The 15,729-nt window shown below is 47.2% G+C and overlaps 1 long non-coding RNA gene across 1 annotated transcript in view; it reads left to right on the top strand.

Annotated features, from left to right (window-relative positions):
- The window catches only part of LOC138577759 (uncharacterized), a 61,995-nt gene extending 48,642 nt beyond the window's left edge, over positions 1 to 13,353 (top strand). Inside the window, exon 2 of the long non-coding RNA XR_011303980.1 lies at positions 13,074 to 13,353. This is a non-coding gene — a long non-coding RNA (uncharacterized lncRNA). The remainder of the gene's footprint in view (positions 1 to 13,073) is intronic.
- Positions 13,354 to 15,729: the final 2,376 nt, after the last annotated feature.

Raw genomic sequence — 15,729 nt, 5'->3', positions numbered from 1 at the left:
GGGTTAGGTTGCTCTATACTGACCTATCGGCCAGGGCCCGCACAGAAGATAGATGCTCCTCCCCCTTTCAGATAGCTAGGGGAACACAGCAGGGCTGTCCATTTTCCCCGCTGATATTCGCTATAGCCATGGAACCCTTCGCCGACATGATGCGCCAGTCACATTCTCATAGGGGCTTGCGTACTGCGGGTCAAGCCGATATGGTTTCGCTGTATGCCGATGATGCCCTCCTTTATATTGGCTGCCCAGAAACCAACCTTGCCCCTATCGTGGAGGATGTGGTCCACTTCGGACACATATCGGGTCTAAGAGTAAACTGCTCTAAATCTGTCCTATTTCCACTCACAGACTCCACACTACCCCCCTCAGTCCTGGGTGGATTCACGTGGTCCCAATCCAACATTGCTTACCTGGAGGTGGTGGTCTCCCGGCATACGGCGAAGCTACGTGAAGACAACTATCGTAATTACCTCACGCACTTGGCCGCTAAAACAGAGAGTTGGACTAGACTCCCTATCTCCTTAGCGGGTCGGATAGGCATACTTAAAATGGTAGTACTGCCACAACTCCTTCACCTTTTTACGAATCTTCCCCTGTGGCCAGGCGATGACTTCTTCCGATCGCTTCACCGTATAACCAACACCTTCCTATGGCACTGCAGTGCAGTCTGACTCAAGTTAACTACACTGACCAGCCCTGAGGAACTGGGTGGGTTCGGCGCCCCTGACTTTGCCAGATATTGGTTAGTGGCTCAGGCACAATTTGCCTCCTACTGGTTTAACACCACTGACCCCCCTCCACTTGTCCGCCTAGGAAATTAACGGTCAGTGATCAAGAAATTGGATCCCTTATTCTTAAACCTGTCCCAGCTGACCCAGACTCGGCTGATCCTGTTGCCAGTACATCCTTGGCTCTCACTAAGATCTGGAAGCTGGTTGAAACACCACACCCCTTCCACAGGGACCTCCCGCTCTGGAACTTCTTTCCCGATGTCCCAAATATCCCACAATCCATAGTGTCCCTCTGGGCAGATTCAGGCTTCCTGGTACTCCGGGATGTCTATAAACAGGGTAATTTCCTTGAATGGGTAGACCTCCCAATTCCCCTCAAGCGGAAGCCTTCTGCATGGTTGCAATACTCTTCCCTTCCGGAAAACTCTCAAGGCCAGATACTCCAACTTCCCAACAATGCCACCGGACGAGCCCATAATTGAAGAGCTGTGCACCTTTGACTGCTTTAGAGGGAAGGTATCAAGGCTCTATACGCTACTGCAGAGTAGGGCTATGCCCTCCTTTGGTAAACTGAGATGTAGGTGGAAGGAGGACGTTGGAGTTGAGATCACTGATGAACGCTGGTCCCAGATGTGTGCGCGCACCCACAACGTATCATATAACTCCCGGTTCAAACTAATACAATTTAAAGTGTTGCACGGATACCATCACACTCCGGGCAGACTACACCATATGTTTGATTAACTGTAACAAAAGTGACGAATGTCACAATGATCTTACAATTTAAACAACTGGCAGGTTACCCCAAGGACTCACCGTTAGCTCTCTTCTTGTCCTGTGACTGACACCTTCTAGCAGGGGAAGACTCTCCTTGCTCCAGGCGGGGAGATGAAAGTGAAAGCCTCCCAAGTACCTCTTCCCCTTCCCGGATAAACCAGGTAAGAGAAGAAGTCCCCGGGAAACCCTCTGGGGAAGAAAACCCTGTGCCGATGATAGCGGTAAGATGTCTTCAGGTTTCAGGTGGAGATTCCGGTGAAGTCCGGAGGACGCTTGTCTTGAAAGAGAAAGAGACTGGTAAGTACAGGCAGGTAAGTGGAAAAATGGATATATGAGATATATAGGTATGGTGATTACCCTTAAACAGGAATGAAATGTGGGTAAAGGTGCCAGCCAGAGACTTCAGAGGACTTCTGAGAAAGTAAGGAAGGTTTTGAAGAGAACAAGTAAGATAACTAAAACGGAATAGTGAAAAGCCACTGGGAAGTCTTTACCTGAGAGGAATGGAGGGCGGAGCTAGGAGTTGTTTCGATAGAACAGAGTTTAGCACGGGCGGTCTCAATACCGGGGTAACATAAGCCTGTAGCTATACGAAGTAAAAGAGATCAGTAAGTCGGGAAAGGAAGAGAAAACGGGCATTTGATATGTCGGAGAATTCCGAAATAAGCTTACCGCCCTCCGAAACGAGACCGGTAGGCAAACTTTGGTGAGAAGGAGATGGAGTCCGTGGAATCGGGAGACAGAGAGGCAGTGGAAAATGCACTGAAATTCAGACAGAGCAGAACAGTTTAGAATGTTGAAAGGTAGTGTTTTAGCAAGCCGTATCAGGATTCCTAGATGCGAACTTACGTAGCGTTGTTGAAGCAGAGTAGCAACGCAATTGTGTGCTGATCACAGGAACAGATATACCTACACTCGGGTAGGGAGACAGCACTTCCTGGAAACCGAGTCGTGCAGAATCTAGACCCGCAACTCCAGTTACGGCGGCCATCTTACTAGGAAAAATGGCCGCCACCTGTCGTCCAACGGTCCATCGATGCCACAAGGACCACCGCCTTCGAAGGGGCGTGACAGTATGCCCCCTCAAATGCCCCGGGCCACCCGGTTTATTCGGATGGGACCGAAAAAACCGGTGGACCAGAGCCGGAGCATGTACAGCCGATGCAGGTTCCCAAGAACGATCAGCTGGAGAATACCCCTTTCAGTCAATCAAGAACTGCAGACGGCCCCGAAAGAGACGAGAATCACAAATACCAGCCACTTCGTATTCGGGACCCATCGGGGTGATGACAGGAGGGGGTGCACCCATCCGTACTCGGGAAAAACGATCCACCACGTCCTTCTTCAATTGCGACACATGGAAAACAGGATGAATCCTGGACCAAGACGGAGGGAGCTTGAGCTTGTACGCAGACGACCCCATTCGTTGCAAAACAGGAAAGGGACCGAAGTATCTCGGGGACAATTTGGACGGCACCAGATGACGAGGCAAAAATCGGGAAGCCAACCAAACCAAATCTCCTGGCACCATATTTGGAGCTGGAGTGCGATGTTTATCAGCAGAGCGTTTGACACGGGCCTGGGCATCCAGAAGAGAGGATCTGGCTGTTCGATGTCCCAGCTGAATAGTATTGATGAGATTGTCTACATCGGGAAATCTAGATGCGGAGACTGGACCGCTGGGAAAGCACTGAGGGTGGTATCCGTAGGAACAAAAGAAAGGGCTGAACCCCAAGGCTGAGTGTCGAGAGTTATTATATGCAAATTCTGCCAAAGGTAACAATGAACACCAGTTGTCTTGCGATGAAGAGATGTAACAACGCAGATAACCTTCAAGGGTCTGATTTAGACGTTCCGTCTGACCATTTGTCTGCGGATGGAATCCTGAACTCAATGCTCGGGAAATATGCAAACTCTTGCATACCTGCTGCCAATAACGAGATGTGTATTGGGAACCTCGATCAGAAACAATGGTCTCAGGAAGTCCATGAAAAGAGGAAATCTGTGAAAGAAAGACTTTTGCCATCTGGGATGCGGTAGGAATCCGCGGAAGTGGAACAAAATGTGCCAATTTCGTGAAGTAATCTATTGTGACCATGATTACTGTGCAACCGTCCGAGAGTGGCAGATCGACAATAAAATCTGTTGAGATCATTTGCCAAGGACGGTTAGGAACTGGCATTACTGAGAGGAGGCCCGAAGGGGCAGATCGCGGGCATTTAGATTGCAAGCAGATGGCACAAGCGGAAACATAATCTAGGATGTCTCGATTCATTTCCGGCCACCAGAAATTACGCCGGATCAATTCTTTAGTATTATCCACACCTCTGTGACCAGCTAGGTAGGAGTCATGACAAAGATTTAGAACCGTTCTTCGTAGTTCACTCGAAGGGAGGAAAAGCCTTTTGTTATTATAAGCACATCCTTGGACCAAAATGAGTTTCCAGGTTGTCAGAAAATATGGATTCAACTGGATAAATTGCAAAGTTGAGTTAGCCACGTTTTGCAGAAATGTGGTAACTACGTGCACGAATGTGGCTCTGGGAAACAGAGGCTCTGTTCGGAAAGGCGTAGGGGAGTTATAATCCTTTCTAGACAAAGCATCTGCCTTGAGATTGGCTCTTCCGGGAATAAAGGTAAAAACAATCTCATACGGTGAAAAGAAGTGTGCCCAACGTGCCTGTCGGCTATTTCGGGTCTGAGCATATTGTAGAACACGTAAATTACTGTGATCAGTTCTGACCTCAACTGGGTGTCTTGCCCCCAACAGCAGGTGTCTCCATTCTTCAAATGCCCTCTTTATGGCTAGTAGTTCCTTTTCAAGCACTGAATAATTTATTTCAGAGGGAGACAGAGTCTTAGAAAGATAGGCTACAGGACATTCCATTCCTTGATCATTTTCTTGGAGCAGAACTGCACCAAGGGCCTGATGAGACGCGTCAGATTCAACAATGAATCTCTTGTATTGATCTGGAGTAATCAGAATGGGTCCTGTGAGGAAATGCTCCTTCAATCTCTCAAATGCCAGTTGAGCCTCCTCTGACCAAAAAAATCTTACATTCTTTTTAAGAAGAGCTGTCAGTGGGAGAATTTCTTGCGAATAATGTGGGATGAAACGTCTATAAAAATTTGTAAATCCCAGAAATCTCTGTAGATCTTTGATGCACGTCGGTATCGGCCAATCAGTAATAGCTGAAACTTTCCTAGGGTCCATGGCTATCCCATTTGCAGAAATTATGTATCCTAGGTAGGCAACCTGGTTCCTGTGAAACTCACATTTCTCTAGTTTGCAATAGAGATGATTGTTAAATAGTCTCCGTAGGACTTCCTTTACGTGCTGACAGTGATCCGATGGGGATGTAGAGAACACCAGAATATCATCTAAGTAGACAATTACTGAATGAAGAAGAATGTCTGAAAATAGGTGGTCCATAAAGCGTTGGAAGACAGCGGGGGCAAGTGGACAAGCCGAACGGCATTACTTTATATTCATAATGTCCCAAAGGAGTACGGAAAGCCGTTTTCCACTCATCGCCAGCTCGTATACGGATGAGATGGTAAGCCCCGCGGAGATCTAGTTTTGTGAAAATTGTAGCTCCTTTAACGGCTTCAAGTATATCGGGTATGAGAGGCATAGGATAGCGATCAGGGATAGTGATCTTATTCAATCCCCGATAATCTATACACGGTCTGAGTTCCGTAGATTCTTTCTTGGGGATGAAGAATAAGGAAGCACCTGCTGGTGAGGTGGATTCTTGAATAAGTCCATTGTGAAGATTCTTTTGAAGATATTCCTTAAGAATTTCACGTTCTCGTCCTGATAGGACGTACATGCGACCGAAAGGAATCGGTGCATCAGGAACTAGTTCCAAGGCACAGTCATCTCTCCGATGTGGGGGTAATTCGGCATATTCTGAATCAGAAAATACTGATCAGAAATGTCTGAAATTGCTTGTATTCGAGGGGTAATTCCTGAATATGGTTCAACATAGAGATGGAATCCGTATTTTGCAACACGGAAACAGTAGGACGAAACCCAACAGCTCCGTCCAAGAGACAGTGCGTCAAACAATGTTCAGAACCCAGAAAAACAGTGCCCGCCTTCCAATTGATATAAGGATTATGGGTACGAAGCCAAGGTAACCCTAAAATTACTGGATAGTGTGCTGTACGGATTACATCAAAGACAACAGATTCTTGATGGGAGGAAATATTCATCCGCAAAGGTATTGTTTGTTCCTTTATGGGTCCTGAAGTTAACGGACTACCATCCACGGACTCAACTGGTATTGCCAAGGTCTTAACAGAACACGGTATATTATGAGCGGTCTTCCAGAGGGTATCAACAAAATTCCCTGCGGCCCCACAATCTATTAAGGCCGTGACCAGAATGGGAACAGAATCTCCCCATTTGATTTGGACTTGCAAAGCCATCATAGTAAGATCGGGGATCTCTGTTACTTGAGATGGTATCATAGAGGATGAGGAACCTGTTACTGATTCCCTAGCCGCGGTTCCCCTTGCGGTTGGGAAATGGCGTTTCCCTGTCTTTTGACTGGGATTAGAAGACAATCTTGTATAGTGTGTTCCTTGGAACCACAATACATACATAGCCCCTTGACTCGACGTCTATTGCGCTCTTCTGGAGTAAGACGACCTCTGGTAGTTCCTATCTGCATAGGTTCTTCCGTCTGAGATTTTCCTAAATTAGGGTAGTATGTAACAGGTTGTCTCACGGGACGGCCGCGACGTCGTTCCTTTATTCTTTCTTGCAATCTGTAGTCCATCTGCATTACCATGGTGATTAATTCTGCCAGATTTGGAGGTCTGGGTACTCGGGAGATCTCATCTTTTAACTCCTCATTTAACCCCCTGCGGAATATAGTGATCAGAGCATCGTCAGCCCAAGACGTGCCAGCTGCTAACTGCTTAAAATTGGTGATGTAGGACAACAGATCTTGAGATCCTTGTTTGAAATCCAATAACTGTTCTTGGGCTGAAACCGTGATTTCTTGACGGCTAAACATGGCTCTTAGACTATTCAAAAAGGCAGGGTAAGAATCTAGCAAGGCATTATTTGTAGTAACAAGAGGCGTGGCCCATGCTAAAGCAGGACCTGTTAAATTTGCAATCATGTGTCCTACTTTATCACGGTCACTATGAAAAAAGGCGGTCTTGAATGAGAACTGAACGGTACAAGCTTCAATAAAGGCCTTGAGTTTATGAGGATTACCGTCGTATAAGCCACCCGGAATTGGGCCAGGAGGTATCTCAGAACAACTAGGGACTCTGCCTACCTGTTGTCGGAGATAGGCATTCTCCTGTTTTAGAGCCTGCACTTCGGCCGTCAACGCTTGTACAGCGGTGATTATTTGTTGTTGTTGGGATGCGTCCATATTTCCTTGTAACCCTGAACCCCTGAGATAACCTGCTCAGAATTTCTGAAAGCTCAGTTTAAATTTCGAATCTCAATAATATCTTCTTTAAAGTGGGCGTTGCTAACTGTAACAAAAGTGACGAATGTCACAATGATCTTACAATTTAAACAACTGGCAGGTTACCCCAAGGACTCACCGTTAGCTCTCTTCTTGTCCTGTGACTGACACCTTCTAGCAGGGGAAGACTCTCCTTGCTCCAGGCGGGGAGATGAAAGTGAAAGCCTCCCAAGTACCTCTTCCCCTTCCCGGATAAACCAGGTAAGAGAAGAAGTCCCCGGGAAACCCTCTGGGAAAGAAAACCCTGTGCCGATGGTAGCGGTAAGATGTCTTCAGGTTTCAGGTGGAGATTCCGGTGAAGTCCGGAGGACGCTTGTCTTGAAAGAGAAAGAGACTGGTAAGTACAGGCAGGTAAGTGGAAAAATGGATATATGAGATATATAGGTATGGTGATTACCCTTAAACAGGAATGAAATGTGGGTAAAGGTGCCAGCCAGAGACTTCAGAGGACTTCTGAGAAAGTAAGGAAGGTTTTGAAGAGAACAAGTAAGATAACTAAAACGGAATAGTGAAAAGCCACTGGGAAGTCTTTACCTGAGAGGAATGGAGGGCGGAGCTAGGAGTTGTTTCGATAGAACAGAGTTTAGCACGGGCGGTCTCAATACCGGGGTAACATAAGCCTGTAGCTATACGAAGTAAAAGAGATCAGTAAGTCGGGAAAGGAAGAGAAAACGGGCATTTGATATGTCGGAGAATTCCGAAATAAGCTTACCGCCCTCCGAAACGAGACCGGTAGGCAAACTTTGGTGAGAAGGAGATGGAGTCCGTGGAATCGGGAGACAGAGAGGCAGTGGAAAATGCACTGAAATTCAGACAGAGCAGAACAGTTTAGAATGTTGAAAGGTAGTGTTTTAGCAAGCCGTATCAGGATTCCTAGATGCGAACTTACGTAGCGTTGTTGAAGCAGAGTAGCAACGCAATTGTGTGCTGATCACAGGAACAGATATACCTACACTCGGGTAGGGAGACAGCACTTCCTGGAAACCGAGTCGTGCAGAATCTAGACCCGCAACTCCAGTTACGGCGGCCATCTTACTAGGAAAAATGGCCGCCACCTGTCGTCCAACGGTCCATCGATGCCACAAGGACCACCGCCTTCGAAGGGGCGTGACATTAACTTCCTTAAAGCTTCCTAGATGCAGTGCGGATCATGCCCCCTACAGCCATATGATCTGGAGCTGCCCGCGGCTCACGCAATATCTGACCGAAATATGCACCACATTATCTGCCATACTAGATTACACCATAGATCCATCCCCAATGTGATGTCTCTTCCATGACTTCCCCCAACTGGTTTGTGACTCCAAAAAACTGGCTGGACTCTGCATGATACTGGCTGTACGCTGCATCTTGATGAACTGGCTCCGCCCCAGAACCTACGTATGCGCAGTGGCTCAGGACGGTCACATAGGCACACGACACGAAGGAGGCCTGGGGAGCACTGCAACATCCGCACTCAAGGCCAAGAGACATTTGGCGGAGATTTCGTAATTACATGTCCGCCACAACCTCGAACTCGGACACTGAATCCTCTACTCCTGGCCTCTCCCCGCACGGTTGTCATCCCATGAATAGTGAGTCTTAACTTTTATACCCATGCCGCCACCTAGTTTCATGTCCCTCTTGACGCATCCGAAAGCCAGCACCTTATTGTGAAGTATGCATTTCTGTAATGATGTGTCCTATTGTTATGTTGTGAGCATCTCTGTCGTTTTGTATGTCGTCAAGTCGAATAAATAAAGTTAAAAAAAATAAAAATGGCGAGATGCAACCTCAGACATTTCTTAGGCATATGATGAGGATGATTGGGGGAGTCAATCATCAGAGGAAGAAGTTGAGATTATATCCTTAGAAGAAGAGGAAAGTAACAGAGCTTCTAAGAAAAAGAAAGTGGAAGACAAGGAAGAAGAAGCCAGGGATGAGTTTGACCTGGATGCCTTGATACATCCATTGACAAAAGAAGCCAGAAATAAATTTACGAGCGGAGACCCCAGATATTGACGACCGCATGGTCACATTTATGGAGAGATATGTTAAGGACATTAAAAAAGGTCTGGACAGGTACTGGCGCTGATTCCAGGACAAAATGCTGGACTTGATTGGGCCCCCGACGAAAATCATGGAGATGGCGGACGAAGCGAAAGAAATAAATGAAGTAATAGACTTAGCTATACTGTTTAGATTGGCACAGAGAGTGATATGTTTGCTGGGCAACGACAATAGTGCTATCATGTCACAGAGAAGGAGATACATTTTAGTTAAGATCGATCCCAAGCTCAGCGAGCTGGACTCGTCAGAGGCAGCCCCTTCCACCAAATAGAAACTCTCGGAGACACGTTGAGAACTAACGAAATGTGCAAATTCTTACACAGCAATTGATAAAACCCAGGCTTCCTTAAAAAGGGTATTTGGCAGACATGATTTTGGCCAGGCTGGAAGAGGCAGGGGCCGCTCCACCAGCCGCTACTCAAGCAACAGGTTCCATACCGACAGAGGAAGAGGAAGAGGAAGTGGGTGGAGACATGCAGAAAATCAACATCAATTTAACTCAGATGAGAATAAAAGTGCAGGCGCACACGTCAGATGCACATACTCCCGCTGTAGGGGGAGAGTAGCAAAGTTTTTAGAAGAATGGCAAATTATTTCTTTAGATGCTTGGGTTTTAGACACCATACAATGTTTTCACATAGACTGGCAATGTACGCCATGCCAAGGGAAATGGCCAAAGACACTAATGCACAACACGGCAGACGAGGAGCTGTTAGACACAGAAATAGGAGAACTAGCATGAAAAGCTGTGATAGTACAGGCAGCAGATGCGAAGGACAGCTTTATATGCAACATGTTCCTAGTGAGAAGTCGCCACAAGATGAGACCAATAATAAATTTAAGAGAGCTGCACGTCTTTATAATATACAGACATTTCAAGATGGAGGGCATACACCTTCTGAGGGACATCCTGCAGCAAAGGGACTGGATAGGCAGGATAGATCTCAGAGATGCTTACCTGACCATACCTAAGGCAGTAGTGCAGCGGAAATTTCTGAGATTTTGGTGGTAAGGCCAAATATGGGAGTTTACATGCCTACCGTTCGGGCTAGCATCAGCTCCATGGTGTTTCATGAAAGTAATGAAACCAGAAGTAACCTTTCTCAGGGAGAGAGGGGTCAGACTGATTATTTATCTGGACGACATTTGTATACTGTGTCAAGACAAACTACTGATCAAGGAACAGGTGGACAAAACCTTAAACCTCCTGCAGCAACTAGGGTTTTTAATAAACTGGGAGAAATCAAGCCTGCAGGCGGAACTGTGCATGGAATTCCTGGGTTTCAGGATAGATACAGTACGGGGAACAATGTACCTCCCTCTGAGCAAAGTAAACAATATCAAAAAGGGGATAGGAGCAGACTAGCGGCAGAGACGATCTCTCTGAGAGAGTTAGCGAGTCTAGTGGGTCGACTGGCATCGCCAATTCAGGCGATCTTCCTGGGTCCGCTCCACTACAGGGCCCTCCAGAGATTAAAGATCCAACACTTAAGGAGGGGCGTATCCTACAAGCAAAGAATACCCATTTCTCTAGAAGCAAAGGAGGAGCTGGAGTGGTGGCTAAAACACATGGATACCTGGAATGGAAGGGCAATATTTGGCTCATCCCTGGACCTAGTGATAGAATCCGATGCCAGCAGGTGGGAATGGGGAGTCAGATGTGGAGATCTGTCGACAGGGGGCAGATGGTTAGAAGATACTGCCTGGAACTCCTAGCAGGCTCATTTGCGGTAAAATGTTGGGACACAGGAGAGGGCACGATGTTAACAGGAGAGGGCACGATGTTGTATGCTCCTCAAGATGGACAACATGTCAGCAGTCTGATATATATAAACAGACTGGGAGGAACAAGGTCAAGAATGTTGGCATTGCTAGCAAAGGAATTCTGGCACCTCTGCTTGCAGAGAGAGATATTAGTGACGGCAGAATACTTACTATGCCGTCGGAACGAGGTTGCCGACTGGAACTCCAGATTCCTCAGCGAAGCCAGCGATTGGAAGCTGGACTAGAGTCTTTCAGATGCTAATGACGAGATGGGGTCCGTGCAGAACAGACCTCTTTGCATCGAGATTGAACAGCCGAAATGCTCGGTTCTTCAGTTGGAGACCAGACCCAGAGGCGGAAGCAATAGATGCATTCCTACAACAGTGGGGTCCGAGCAAGGAACATGCATTTCCTCCATTCACGATGATTGCAAGGACACTGGTGCAGGTGAGGAGACAACAGGTATCCATGGTACTGATTATGCCAGATTGGAGGGGTCAAGCATGGTTCCCGGAACTGCTAGGAATGTCCCACGGCAACCCAATAGCACTACAGAGATTTGATCTAATAGTGGAGGGACCCCACAGGGGAGGTCATCCTCTGGTGAAGACAGGCAGCCTCGATTACATTGCGTGGGAAATTTCAGGGGATCCTGGGCTAGGCCAGGATTATTGAACAAGGCTGAACAGATTATCAAAGAAGTCTGGACGCCTAGGACCAGGAAAGCATACAGAACAGCCTGGTCAGGGTGGAACAATTGGTGTGTGGAAAGGAACGTGCATTCCACTGGAACAGATGTGGTACACATAGCCAATTTTCTGGCCCAGTTAGCAGCTCAGGGCAAAGCATATTGGAAGATCAACACAGCTCGTTCAGCTATTTCAGCAGGACACCCGAGAATATAAGGGATACCAGTGGGAGAACATCCTCTGATTTGCAGACTTTTGAAAGGGGTTAGAATAAGTAGACCCCTGAGACAGAAATACAATCAGGTATGGGACGTGGATAAAGCCCTAAGAATGTTCACATCATGGTCATATAACGATGAGCTCACAAGGAAGGCGTTATCAGCCAAATTGGCTATGCTACTATGCTTACAGTCTTGTAAGAGGGTATCAGACGTCAGGGTGCTAGAGATCAATAGAAAAACCTTATCTCCACAGGGAATGACATTCGAGATCGTCAAAGGGACAAACACTTGGTTGAGATCAATATCATATGAAGCATTCCCAGATGAACCCAAACTATGCCCAGTGAGATACATTTCAGTTTATGAATCCATGACTAGGGAATTGTGACCCCCGGGGGTGACTCAGTTGTTCATAGTCATAAGGAAACCTTTTGGGGCAGTGGCATCAGCTGTGCTCGCTAGATGGATCCGATGGGTTATGTCCCAAGCGGGAGTAGATACACATTGGTATGGAGCACACTCAGTGAGAGGAGCAATGGCCTCTATGGCTTTTCAGGCAGGGGCCAGACTGGAAGACATTATGAAGGCAGCAGACTGGTCAAAACAATCAACTTTTAAAACCTTTTATTTCAAGCCAGTGGAAAAAGTGGCAACGTTGGTGGTAAGTAAGCTTTGAACAAGCATAATCCGAGCCTCTGTGTATTGACATAGAATTCCGATTTTCCATACATACATTATAAAAAGTCATAATTCTATTAAAGACATGATATGATATGATAGTTTATTTATATAGCACCTATACATTATGTGTTACAAAACACTTCAAGGCAAGGGAGGGAACAAGGGAAAATACAATGATATTCTTACAGGCCATGAACAGTAAGGATGTGAAATTAACTATCGTACTCGCCCTGACGACATTTCAGATAATGGAAGAGCTAAGACATAGATAAGGAAGGGAGGGGGAGAATGGGAAGGAAATGGAGACAGACAGGTGACTACCGTATTAGGCCTGACAACATTTCTGGTGGAGCCAGAGATAAACAAAATGTAAGGGAGGGGGGTGCAGAAATGGAGGGGAGGAACAAAACAATCGACTATCATACTAGGCCCGACAACATTTCAGATAGTGCTGGGGGAGAGGTGGAAGGGGTCGGGGGGAAACAAGTAAGGGGAGGTGGTATTATCCCACCCAATAATCAATGTCATGTATTGTTAATGAGATGTTATAATAGGATGTTAATGAGGTTATGGTGATATGTTTACAAAAATGAATCTTCGGATGCTCTTGCTCATGCCGATTACCCACCCTTCGGCCAGACCACTGAAATATGGTTTGTGTTTCAGGTTCTATGGCGGATAATAAAGCAACAGGATCATGAAGTTGTCTTAAGAAGAACAGTTCTACAGCATCGACCGGTTGGGATGCTACAGTTCGGAAAGGATCAGACAAGGAGGATTATATAAAATGCTGGACAGAGACTATTTGTGATTTAAGGTCACATGTTGAATGACCAATAACAATATGAACTGCAAAAGATTCTAAACATATGGGGATTGTAGTTTTCGCCTTTGTATGTTATTGTTTTGATGATGCTGCTCGAATAGTAGTTGAGAGAAAGCATAATCCTTCGCCTCCGCGTCTTTAATAGAATGATGACTTTCTGTAACGTGTGTATGGAAAATCTGAATTGTGCTCTGATGCACCTGGGACCACGTTGGTCACGTTCAGAAGTGGTTTACTTCTTTCTTTTGACTTTACAATTAACTTCTTAATCTCTTTGCTGCTGGCAGTAAAGTAAAAGAGTTCAAGGCAAAATTGCTCCCTGTCTTGACCTAAAATGTCTCTTTGCCAACAAGGTTCCAATTGGCTTCTCAGTGCACATTAAATGCTTCAGCTCCTTCAGACTGCTTGTTGCGGGATAATCTACCACTATTAACCCCCAGACGCTTTCCTCAGTCTCAGTTACAATCTAATCACCTCACAGGGTGACTCAGGCTGTTTTTCCTAGGTGTAGGCAGGGGTTCCCAAACATGTTGCAATGGGCTCCAGCTAGCCATGACACACCTTCAGCCAGCCCTGGGGGAAAGCATTGTGGCAGTCCTCCCAGGGACCCTGCTTGGTGAGGGAAATTGGTTGAGGAAGGTGTCACGATGCGCTGCCCTGGATGTTGAAGGCGCTACACGGAGGATGCCGCATGCATCTTTCTCTGGACGGGGAGTAGCCCAGTAATAGGTGAGGTGCTGCGTTTTACTGGGGCAACTGTCAGGGCCTGCATGGTAGCTACTGAACAGCATTTGAAGCTGTGGATTGAGCGGGGGGATAGGCATGGTGCTTTGGTTCAGTTTGACACAGCTCTGGATAAGGCAGAGTGGGTTGTGCGCTCCTGCCAGGTATAAAGATACAACAGCAATATGTTGGTCCAGATGGGCGGGGTGTGGACTCCTATCGGGATTGGATCGTACATTATAGAATCCCCCACTTGGTGGAGGTAGCATTATATCCGTTTTACAGAGAGGACTTGACAAGTAGCATGGCTCCTTGGTGGGGACCAGGTTCAGTGCGTGTGAAACTCTGGCTGCTTCTATTAATGATTGTTTCTGTCAGCGGGATGTTTATTTAGTGGATTAGCTTCAGGTGTGTGGGGATGTTGCAGTTTTAAGGGGCTCTGCAGAGCAACTAGTTTGTGGCAGGACTGGTTGGTGGATGGTGTGAAGAATGCAGGGTATTCGTCCCGTCTTCCCTAGGGTGAGCCACCCCCTTTGAGTCTAGGGAGGTGAGCTCGCTTAGCAAAAGCATCCCTAGGGGTTTGGGCAAGCAGGACCTTATTGGGAGTGACTCCCCTCTAGGGGATAAGGACTCCCATTCCCATGGTGAACTCCCTATAGGGAAGGTATTATCAGCTTACATGGGAGTAAGTAATCTCAACACTAACGCTATCCATTTGGCTCAAGATAATATTAACAAGACTTACAGGTTTCTGACCCAAAGTAATGATGAACTGTATACCTGCTTGACAAACTGTGCTGAACAATACACCCCTCTCGTTACAGTAGCAAGCTAACAAGAGAGGAAGATAAAATAGCCAAACATCCTACCTTGGAGGAAGAGAATTCCAATGCCAAAGCAAGTCAGACATGAGGACGTTGGTAAAGGGAGGAGCTGCACAGAGCATCACAGCCAGCTGTAGCGTGGAAGGAAGCAGACACCCGAGGGAGATCCATCCAGCCCGCACAGCAAAGCACAAGGCATTAGAGACAGAGGCCGCGCAAAGTGAACCATACTTGGAGGTGCGACCACAGAAAAGTGTGGTGTACCCGGGGATCAAAGGTAGACACTGAGTCCTCCGCTCTCAGACCGAGAGTCAACCAAAGGAGAGAGTCCTATGGCAGAATGTTTTGGAGGGGCGGGGCTACGCTGTAGTGTGGAGCTGGCGGTAGCGTGGGGGATGTTGGGAGTCGGTCGGGGCCCCCATGCGGTCCCGTAAGCCCCTGCACTGCACAGACACACACACACACGTCTTAGCAGTTCGGGCTTCCCGGTCGCTCTGACGCAGCCGGGAACGCCCCGTTTATTTTTGCAGCATGCGGCGGCGTGCAACGTCACGCCGCCGTGTGCGTGTTACATCACGGGGTAGCACCACACTCCTACTTTTTCGGGAGAACACAGAAACACTTTTAACACACACTGCAAGCCACACAAACACATAAACTGTTATACTTAACAACACAACTTGCCCAAACCCCTTTATTGTCAACCACCCGGATCCCCTTACTCAGGTTGATTAACCAACTGTCCCAAAACATAATCGCTGAGGTAAGCGGGTTTCCCTCGTCCAGCCCTCTGGGGGTACCTCCCGCTTACCTCCGGCACGTGAAGTCTTTCAGCAGACGTCTCCCAGGCAGGGGACGCAGGTGTGCTGGAGGGACCTCCTCCCTCCTCCGGTATCTCCATCAAGTCCGGTTCCAGCGCCGGTTCAGTTCTTGAATCACCCAGTTTCTT

Source organism: Ambystoma mexicanum, chromosome 1p (genome assembly GCF_040938575.1).
Source record: "Ambystoma mexicanum isolate Mex_15411 chromosome 1p, UKY_AmexF1_1, whole genome shotgun sequence".
NCBI lineage: Eukaryota > Metazoa > Chordata > Amphibia > Caudata > Ambystomatidae > Ambystoma > Ambystoma mexicanum.
The sequence above is the reverse complement of the archived record's forward strand: the minus strand, read 5'-3'. Positions and strand labels throughout refer to the sequence as shown.